This window comes from Lytechinus variegatus, chromosome 19 (assembly GCF_018143015.1).
Source record: "Lytechinus variegatus isolate NC3 chromosome 19, Lvar_3.0, whole genome shotgun sequence".
Lineage (NCBI taxonomy): Eukaryota > Metazoa > Echinodermata > Echinoidea > Temnopleuroida > Toxopneustidae > Lytechinus > Lytechinus variegatus.
Window position 1 is genome coordinate 22527546 of NC_054758.1, and position 11608 is coordinate 22539153.

Consider the following 11608-nt stretch of genomic DNA (forward strand, 5'->3'; position numbering starts at 1 on the left):
TAAAAGTGGCGAAGAAAAATCACTCTTTTAATCAATATAGATTGGATTCATTTTAGTTTTCTAAGTTATTTTTGTAAAAAAGATGAATAGGTATACAGAAAAAAATGAAGACAGGTAGATTTCTTTTATACCCAATTTTATGTACACATGATAGGATAGTACATCATGACAATTAAGTTTCTCATAAGAGTATTGCAATAAGTGAAAATTAAAAACATGTTTTTTTTCTCGGAATGGTCCAAAGTGGACCTAACCCCTTTTGCAACTAAACTCTTCATAGGAAGAGAGGGGGAGTTAAGAGCGAGAGTGAGAGTTATTAAAGGTCAAGTCCACCTCAGAAAAATGTTGATTTGAATCAATAGAGAAAAATAAGACAAGCACAATGCTGAAAATTTCATCAAAATCGGATGTAAAACAAGAAAGTTCTGACATTTCAAAGTTTCACTTATTTTTAACAAAATAGTTATATGAACGAGCCAGTTACATCCAAATGAGAGAGTCGATGATGTCACTCACTCACTATTTCTTTTGTTTTTTATTGTTTGAATTATACAATATTTCAATTTTTATGAATTTGACGATTAGGACCTCCTTGCCTGAAGAACAAAATGATAATATGATGGAATTCCACGTGTTCAGGGAGGAATGAAACTTCATTTCACATGACAATGACTAAAAAATAAAAATATTTCATATTTCATTTAATAAAATACAAAAGAAATAGTGAGTGAGTGATGTCATCAGCTCCTCATTTGCATACTGACCAAAATGTGCATATAACTGTTTTGTGAAATGAAGCGAAACTTTAAAATGCAATAACTTTCTTTCTTTTATATCCGATTTTGATGAAATTTTCAGTGTTATGCTTGTTGATTTTTTCTCTTTTTATTCAAATCAAGTTTTGTTTGGGGTGGACATGTCCTTTAAAACAAATAATAGTCTGGTTTAATATTGTTATCACGTTAAAATTTGATGTTGTAATAATTAGCATCAGGTTTTGATTTTTAGTGTTATCATTACGGCTGTATTCAGTGTTATTGTTGTTGATGTTATCCTTGATATAACTATTATGTTGTAACTACAATGATAATGATGATTATCATGATTATTATTGCTATTATTTCTTATCATTATTATTTTTTATGCTTTTTTTTAATCATTAACATCCATATCAGAAAAGGGAAGTGGTATGAATATTGGTTTCGACAAGAAATAAGAGGTGTGCTTAAACATCATAAGTGCCCCAGGCATATGGCGTTTAAAATTCTCCCTGTTAGATAAACATTATATTTGTCATGCGAATCCATGTCACTGAGCACTACATTTTGACTAAATCTTTTTTGGCTTCCTTCAAAAAAAACCGATGCACTTTTTCGAACGAGTTGATAATCATGATAATGTACTTTTTATTTGACTCCATGTCTTGTTACCCGGTGAGATGAAGCATCAGAGTGACGTGGACCTCTGTCGGAAGAGAGAATTCACAGTGATACACTGAATTGTTTAAATGTATGAGATTGACGTATGATATTTTAGGGGTGTTATGTGGAGGAGGTATTACTTTATTTAACGATGCAGTTAGCGATTTGGTCACAATAACGTTGATTTCTTTTGTGGAGATGAAATGGAAAGTTCAATGATTATGTTTACACGATTGTTGAATTTCTCCCTCTGCGGCGAATATCTCCCCTTTTGACCAATGCAGTTTCTGCGAGGCAAAAGCTTGATGAAATTGCTGAAAATAACATTTCTTGAACAGATGAAGAGAAATTAAACAAACAAAACAATGATAAAAAAATCAAAATCGGACAAGGAAGAAAAGTTATGACATTCTAAAGATTTGCATTATTTCGGTGAAACAGTTCGGGCATGTCTTCATGAATATTCAATGAGCAAACGGATGATATTATATCCCCAATTGTTTTTTTTATAACATGAAATCATGTTAAGTCTTTTTTTTTCCTCCAAGAACTAACAAAATCGGATTGACAAAATGATTTAAGGCATTTGTATTTAATAAGAAATGAGACATATCATCCACACGTGTATGAAAACATAACACAGTGGTAATTTCAAGTGATAACATTGAAAAGCAATAGTCTGATAGTTGGGATGTGACATCAGCTCACCTGATGAATATACATGACGACGTGCATATATTACTTTTTTTCACAAAATATTGTCAAACTTTAAAATAACATAACTTGTCGACAGATTTTAAAAACATTTTCAGCATTTTACGAAGTGAATTTTAGTCTATTCATTCACATATTTACTTATTTCGTATATTTTCTTGATTTTCTTTCCACCTGTATCAATCTTCTCATTTTATTTTGCAGTATAATGATGATCATCATGATGATGTTGATGATGATCATGAGGATGATGGTGGTGGCGATGATGATGATGATGAGGAAGGAGAAGAAGAATAAGATAATGATGATGATGGTGACGATGGCGATGGTGATGATCGCGATGATGATGATGGCGATGATGATAATAATGACGATGATGATGATTTTGGTGGTGGTGATGGTGGGATGTTTGATTGATTGATTGATTGGTTGATTGATTGATAACGAATTTAGGATGATGGTGACGATAATGATGTTGGTAATGATGATGATGGCTATGATGATGATGGCTATGATGATGATGAAGATGATAATGATGGCGATGATGGCGTCGGTGATGATGGCGATGGTGATGGTGACGATGATGATGATGTTGGTGGTGGTGGTGGTGATGATGAAGAAGATGATTTCGATTATGATGGTGATGATGGTGATTATGGCGTTGGAGATGATGATTGATGTGAAAGTTGATTGAAAAATATATGAATTCTCATTTGATATTGATATGAAATATTGCAGAAACATTATTTACTATATTTCATATTTCCATGATATAACATTTATCTCTAGTTATGTTTTATAAAAACCTTTGGTCAAATGATTGTATATAGCACACTGCATTGTGTCATCAACATTGCTTGTGCAAGGCATTTATTGATATAGCGCCAGCTAGTGTTCTCTCTAGGACAGGGTTTTCCATTGCACCGAAAACTGTATAAACATGGAAGGACTGACAGGTTTTAGGTGACAAAATCATCCAAGTTCCAGTGAATCCTGGAAACCTGGTTATTGAATTTGATAAAATAAGGAGGCAAAGACGTTAGTGTCTCATAGGAAGTCTTTATTTTATTAAATGATAAATGTTAAAGATGAAAATAACTTGAATTATTTTAGGCTCTAAATCCAGCTACTGTGCATGTAGATTACATAATAATTATACATTCACATATGTGTTATAAGATTGTGTAAATAAGAAATAAGGTCAAGTCTATAGCTCAATTATACATTGGAACCCTCACATTTGAAGATGATATTATATGATATTGTGATGAATATGAGATTCATGTATGCTCACTGAATTTGATATAATTACTTTACTGAAATAAGATAATTCAGCTTTTGTTTTGTGCAATAATGACCAGAAAGGTAACACTATTATGTAGGTAAACTGAAAGTCAAGATATGGTAGCTTCATTTTAAAACACAAAAATACACCTGAAGTTATTTGTAGTATAGTGGTAACTCTAATTGCTGTGTCCAAGTGTCAATATACATATATTTCATTTATCAGATTGAGCACCTTTCACAATAATTGTTTAGTTTGTTGCTTAAAGAAAGAGTGAATTATCAGATGATCACGCATAAGCCTACACAATGTCTTTATGATGCTATTTTGTATGTTTCATTGATACAGTTGGCTTTTGGAGTTATCAAAGTTTGAAGATGATAAATCGAAATTAGATGAATCAAGAGTAAAGTCTCGAAGCTCCCGTAGAAGCCTTTGTCTGTGTTTCATTCCTGTACCTCGAATGCTGTCTCAATGATGATGATGATGACGATGGTGATGAAGATGATGTTGGTGGTTAATAGGTTATGATGGTCACGCACACTGATCAAGGGCGGGCCAAGCACCCCTGGATGACCAATTGAAGCTCACCTCATGGTCTACGGGTCGTTCCGCCACAGAAAGAGCCATATTGGTCAATAAGTTATGTTTAATCTGGGATTCATTGGTCATGAAGATTGTAGCGAAGAACTAGTCAAATCCTTATTTTTGCTTTCGCCGGATATTTTTGGAGAAAGTGAAAACTTTATATCTTGGGAAAGTTTATTGTATGAGCTATCAGAAAAACATTGTTTTCATTTGCACCGACCTAGAATGGTATCAATTTGAAATCTTGACCAAAGTTACATTTTGAAATGCATAAATGATCTTAAGATTTATTTCAAGAAACTTTATATAGAAATAATCATGTATAACTTATCATTTTGCATGGGTTTCATGTACTATGATTGAGATCAAATGAAGCTCGATAAACTTTGTCCATGCTGTATTGCTGTGGTAATTGCATTGAAATCTTTATTTATTGAAAGTTGGGTTTTTAACCCTATCTAGGCCGGGGTATTTGGGGAGTTCCTATGGCCGGGGGGGGGGGGGCCTCCCAAGCCCCCCCCCCCTAAGATCTCGGCCGTCGACCCCACGGTCGCGCCGAAAATTGGCACGCGGGTTGCCTGGGACATAATCTACAAGATTGTATAGTAATTTATTTCATGCGAATCGCTATTAAGTGATTATGCTAATTTATGCGTAATTAGTATGCGAAATCATACTTTTTCCTCTAACTCCCTAAATAAAGCTCCAAATGTACTAATTTTTGGTATAGAAACTCTTTGTGGTGTCCTTAGCAAGTTTACATGAAAAAAATTGTGATATCAAATAATTTTCTTATGTATTATATTGTTTTTTGCAATTTCTTATGTATTTCCTTGTTTTTTGACCTTTTGTTTTTCATTGTTTTTTCAATGAAATTTGTTGGGGACTCTTCTGTGATCATAAAAGCATAAAATGAATACATTTAGACTAGCAAAACTAAAAATAATCATACATTTATGAATTTTGGTTGAAAACACAATTTGCATTGACTTTGTACACGAAATCACGTTTTTGAGCAATTTTCGGTATGACATGCACTTACATAATGTTGCGTAATTTTGGAACCACGTACCCGGGTGAAACAAAAATGGTCTCAAAAGTTGCGCAAGACTTGAAAGTAAAAAGTCAACGAGCGGCGCGGTCTAAAAATTTCGCACGGCGAAAATATCGCGCGATTTGTTGAGGGGGGGGGCCTCCGAGGCCCCCCCCCCCCGGCCGCGCGTTTCCGTTTTACACCCTGGCGAAGGCATTTTCCGGAAAAGTAGCCAAAAAGCGACTAGTGAAGAGTCTACATACGTCGCTGGTTGCATGCAGCGTGCGACACAGGCGAGTCCACCACCGCATGCAATTTGCACAGTTACTGATCACAGTACAGATTTCCTCGGCACTTCATGTACAGAGAGAGCTTATGATAAAAAATAAATTATTAACTAAATGAATAGAATGACAGACAAAATCAAAATAAACAGATACTTATATTAATGGAAAGACAAATTGAAGTTTGATGGATTGATACACTTAGAAGCTGCCGAAAGATAGATATAGAAGACTGATAAATAGATAGAGACAAGAAAGACAGGTAGATAGATAGAAATAGAGAGAGAGCTAGAGAGATCGAGAGAGGTGGATAGATAGATAGAAAGAGAGAGAGAGAGGGAGAGATGGATGGATAGATAGATAAATAGAGAGAGGGGGAGAGACAGAGAGGTCGATATATAGAGGGAGAGGGGGAGAGAGCGAAGAGAGATGTTATAGATAGAAATATGGACGGACAAAGAGAGAGAGAGAAAAAAGACAGACAGATGCTAGAGAAGGAGAGAGATAGAGAATTTGAGAGACAGATAGATAGATGTTAGATAGATAGAAAGATAAAGAATGAGAGAGACGGAAGATTATCAACAAATTAACAGATAGAAAGATACTGTATACAAAAATAGATAGAAGATAGATAGATAGATGGGGGAGAGAACTTGAGAGATGGAGATATGTTATAGATATATGGACGGAAAAAGAGAAATAGAGAAAAAGACAGACAGATGGATAGATAGAGGGAGGGAGAGAGATAGAGAATTTGAGAGATAAATAGATGTTAGATAGATAGAGAATGAGAGAAACAGAGAAGATAGACAAATTAACCGATACTGTAGTTTCATAGATAGAAGAAAGACAGACAGATGGATAGAGAGAGAGAGAGCTGGAGAATTTGAGAGATAGATAGATGTCAGATAGATCAAGAATGAGAGAGAAGAGCGACAAATTAACAGATAGTTACATAGGTAGGTAGAGAGAGAGAGAAATAGATAAAGACAGACAGATGGATGGATAGACAGAGAGAGATAGAGAATTTGAGATAGATAGATGTTAGATAAAGAATGAGAGAGACAGAGAAGATTATTAGATAGATAGATATTGCAGTTACATAGATAGATAGAGATAGAATTTTGAGAGATAGATATATAGACAGATAGAGAGAAAGACAGACATCAGCAAATCGGCAAGGCAAATGATCAAGGCAAACATTCGTATTGAACCTGGAAAGTATAAGCTCAGCTGCATTCGCAAGTACGGTATGTTCTGCGGATAACTTCGGTGCGGACTTTGGACTTCGGTGCGCCCTAGTCTACAAATGTAGACCCACATCTGCAGTGTGTGTACCTTAGCTGATTCAACGAGTCTGCATAGCAGACTAGGTCTACTGAGGCTGCAGAAGTGCTGCGCTTACAAGTCAATTACGCTGCCAATTTAGTAACACATCTCTATGCAAAATAGTGTTTTCTCTTTCTCGCTACGCTCGCCCTTTCAGGCTGGTTTGCTTCGCAAACCAGTAGCAGATCCCACCTCATGAGCCATTCAGAGTCTGCATAGCAGACTAGTGCGCCCAGCTGATAATGTAAACAAACGTAGACGTAGACTCTTCACTAGTCGCTTTTTGGCTACTTTTCCGGAAAATGCCTTCGCCAGGGTGTAAAACGGGAACGCGCCCCCCGGCCTCGATAGGGTTAAAACATTTTAAATATATATTTATGTTTCCCAATGTCCAGGTTTCACGATAGGTGTTTGTATACTTTTTTAAAACTATGATACATTTACATTCTCAACCTTTTGAAATTTCAATGTAATCACCAAAGCATGGTCAAAGTTCATTGACCTAAATGACCTTTGACCTTGATCATGTTACCTGAATTCTATGCAAGATGATCATTGGTAATGTCCAAGTTTCATGACTTAAGTCCCTATACATTTAAAGAGCTATTTTAAGTTAAAAAATTCTCATCCTTCAATTAACTAAGATTTCTAAAGATCAATACCTGATGCATTTCAAAATGTGAATTTGGTTGAGATTTCAAATTGATACCAACAATGGTCAAAGTTCACTGAACCTAACTGACCATTTGACCTTGATCATGTGAACAGAAGCACATCTTAATGATTAATGAAAACATTTACGACACCCTGCAGGAACATTTCCCTGACCGAAAGATAGAATTCTGGTCGAATCATTTCCAACACATACTTTAAATCCGGTAATTCTCAGTAAATACAGACAATTCAATTAAAATCATATTTTTCTCAACAAAAGTTGATAATATCGATACACTTTAAGTTGTTCTCTCAATGGCTCAAGTGCCAGAATTATAATTCTATGTTATTGAGAATCCGAATATTGCTGAAAACCCCTTTCACGGCGGCCATTTCGAAAAATCCAAGATGGCGGCCATGTAGGGGTCGGTGCAAATGAAAACATTGTTATGCTGATTCATTATACTATAAAGTTTCCAAGAATGTATAGTTTTCAATTTCTCAAAAAAAAATCCGGCAAATTGACTAAACCGTGGGATAATGCAAGTTGATTTGAATCTACATGTATGTAAAAAAAAGAATAAAAAAATTAAAACAAGAACACTGAGAATTTCATCAAAAATCGAATAAAAAATAAGAAAGTTATGTCATTCTTAAATTCCGCTATTTTTGCATAAAACAGTGTATGCACAACTCAGTCATATGGAAATGAGATAGTTGATGACGTCGATTACTTACTATTTCTTCTGTTTTTATTGTTTGAATTTTATTTTTTTCTGATACGATAACGATGATGACCAATTTGGCTGATCCACAAAGTGCCATACTAACACATGTTCAGGGATAAACGGCACTTTATTTCACGTGGAAATAAGGAGAATATTTATATTTCATATAATAAAAAACAAAAGAAATAGTAAGTGGGTGACGTCATCGATCCCCTAATTTGCACGCTAACCAAAATGTGAATGCACCTGTGTCGTGAAATTAAGCGAAACTTGAAATATCATAACTTTCTTATTTTATGTCCAACTCGATGACACTTTCAGCGTTATGCTTGTTGGATATTTCTCCTTTTATTCAAGGTTCCTCCCTTCCTTGGGAGGATGCAGGCCTGTGTAGTGTAACAACGATATGAAAAGGGCAAATATACTTTATTATACTTGTTATCTCATTTTGATCATTTTTTTTTGCATTTTGAGCACTCTGTTGATTTTACTAGAGTGCGTATAAAAAAGGGACAGATTTGAAAAGTCTATAACTTTTTTTTTCAAGTTATGACCTCTATATTTTAGTGTCAATAGGTGCTCTGAAGTCTTATCCTTCAAATGCCATCAAAACAATTTAGTTTCGTTCATGCTTGAGCGAACACAGAATGTTTTTGTTTTGGAGTTAAAAGGGAGGCCTGCACCCAAATGGCATGATGGTCGGACTTCTTCTGTTGCTGTTGTTCCTTTTTAATATATTCTCTTTTAGCTTTGAATATTCCTTCTTTAGGCAAGAACATTTTTTTTTAACCGAAGTATGGGAGAGCATGTTTTTTTTTTCTTCGAATCCTTTCATTGTGTGCTTCAAAGGTTTTGTAGAACAGTTGCATACTGATGGGTAGGCATTCGGGGTGCCCCCTCCCCATAAAAAAAATCATTACCAAGAAAAAAGGTGGAAAGGAAAGTAACAGAACACATAGAAAGTGAAATATGATTTCATTTTGTGAATATTATGTCAAAATCACAAACTTGAATATTTTAATAAAAAAGTGGAAATTTTGGCTTGCTTGCTTCACAACTTTACCCGAAATGCCATATCTTGTTACTTCAAAATTGACTTAATACACCATTGCAATTGAAAGACATGAATCCTTTCCTGTTTGCCCTGTCAAGCACATAATTAAACTTGGTGAAGGATTCAATAACCCCTTGAAAATAAGATTCATGTCTTTTGTAGTACCATAACACAATTTGTTTCACATAATAAAAGGATCTGAATAATCACAAATTCTCCCAATTAATAATGCGAATATTCGTACTTGGATTGACAAAAAGTCTTCTTTTCTTACTTTTGAAGGAAAAATTAAGAAGTTAAAATGAAAAACAAAATAATTCAGGTAAACAAATAAATTTTTAAATGAAGTTTGACAGCATAATTCGAAAATTATGGCAAAGATAATGAAATGATTAAGAGGAAGTCTGCTGATTGGTCAAAAGTCTAATCATCAAATTTCTCATTTTTTCAGCCATTTTGGCGCAAGCCTCTTTCTGAACCTCCGACAAAAATGTCCCGTGTTCGCTCAAGCATGAACAAAATTTATTTTTTAGATTTGCATTTCAAAGATAAGATCTCAGAGCATCTATTAATATCAAAATATAGATATAATGATTTGAAACAAATTATTTGTAGACTTTTCAAAACTGTCCCGTTTTATTCATACGCACTGTATATTTCTATCCACTCTATAAGTATTGGGGCTACGCATCGTTGTCTAATGATGGAGACTATATATCGTATTTCAATCTGAGGGCCGTTGGTTTGATTCCAAGCTATGGCGAGTTTTCCTTCTGCACCCCCCCCCCCCATACTGTGCTTCACTCGACCCAGATGAGTGAGGTGAATGGGTACCGGAAGGAATTTCCTCAAACACTGTCAAAAAGCTGGGGCGGGATCGGTAGAATAGAATGTAGCCGGTGCGCTACATAAGTCCTTTATTATTATTATTTCTCCCTCTCTGTCCCTCACCCCTCACCCTCCCGCCAGCTTTCTCTCCCACCCCCCCCCCTCTCTCTCCCTCTCACTTTCTCTCCCAGAGTCTATTTCTCTTACCTAATACGCATACATGTAGTATTCTGTATAACACTATAATAATAATGATAATAATAACAATAGGCATTTATATAGCGCCATCTATCTAGAAGTATTCTATTCCGAGGCGCGTTGTTATCATTATTATTACCCCGGCTTTAGCTCGAGCTGCCTCTCAGCGCTCATGCATTCAAGGAATTAATCCTGCCGGGTACCCATTCACCTCACCTGGGTCGAGTGCAGCACAGTGGGGATAAATACCTTGCTGAAGGAAATTACGCCATGGCTGGGATTCGAACCCACGACCCTCCGTTTCAAAGCCAGAAGACTTATCCACTGTATACCTAGCTACCTGGCGAAACAGTCCTACCCGCATAAACACTAACTTTTACATACCGTATCTTGTTCTTGACTGAGATGTCATAAAAATACTGACTTACAAACCAAAAATAAAAGAAATGAAGAGGATGCCGGTACATGCAGATATGACCATTGTTATCTACCGTTTACCGAAGGGATTAATTTCTGTTTTATTCTCGTTGGTATAATGCAGGGGCGACGGAACCGGGGGTGGCAAGGGGCCCTTGCCCACCACCCCCCCCCCACCACAAAAAGTGATTTCTCCGTAGGAAATAAATGCCCCTTTTCAAAATGAAATACCCTTTTTGAAGATAAACAGAGTATATTCTAGAGGTATTCTTACCACAATATTTGTTGGCTCATGCTTCGCGCTCGTATGAATTATTGTTTAATAAGATATTCGTCGTGCTTAAAGTTACAAGAATGCTCAGAACGTCTAGTTTTCAGGTAAAAATGGCACAAAACCTTCGCGCTCGCATTGTTCGATTGGTGAGATATGATCATGAGGCACCAAATGCAGTCTTTAGCAGCTTCCTTTTCTGGTCTGTGCATTAAAAAAAATCAGCTCAAGCCTTGCGCATGCGTTAATTCTTTAGTTACAGCCACTGGCAGATCTACATATCTAAATGTTTCATGATTACAAAAACTGTTCGGAATGTTTATTTTTCATGTTTTTTTTCTAAATGAAATTTCCAAAAGTTTGAGCTCGCGATTCGCGCTAACATCTCTCAAGAATGCCCAGTCACAGTGATTAGCGCCATATAATTGACAGAAAAGGCGAGTTTTGCAAGTTCAGTTTGATTTTTTTTCCGAACCGCTCGGGCCCAAATGTATTCACAAATCATTTCAAAAAGCTTTGTTAAGTTAATTACTATTAAAAAAAAACACTCAACTACTTCACGCAGATGATGATTTCATGGTGAAAATATCCGTTTATACAAAAAATGCCAACTTTGTCATCAGAATTCCCTTTTTGACTTTGTCCCTACCCCCCCCCCCCCTCCAAAAAATGAAACTACGTTCTTCCCCTGTTGTTATGATCATTTTACATCTAAAATGCAGGTACGACAGATTGCTCATACCGCCTCTCCCTTGATAAACACATCGGAGTCTCGAGAATGGGATTTGCAATTGTCACTTTGTC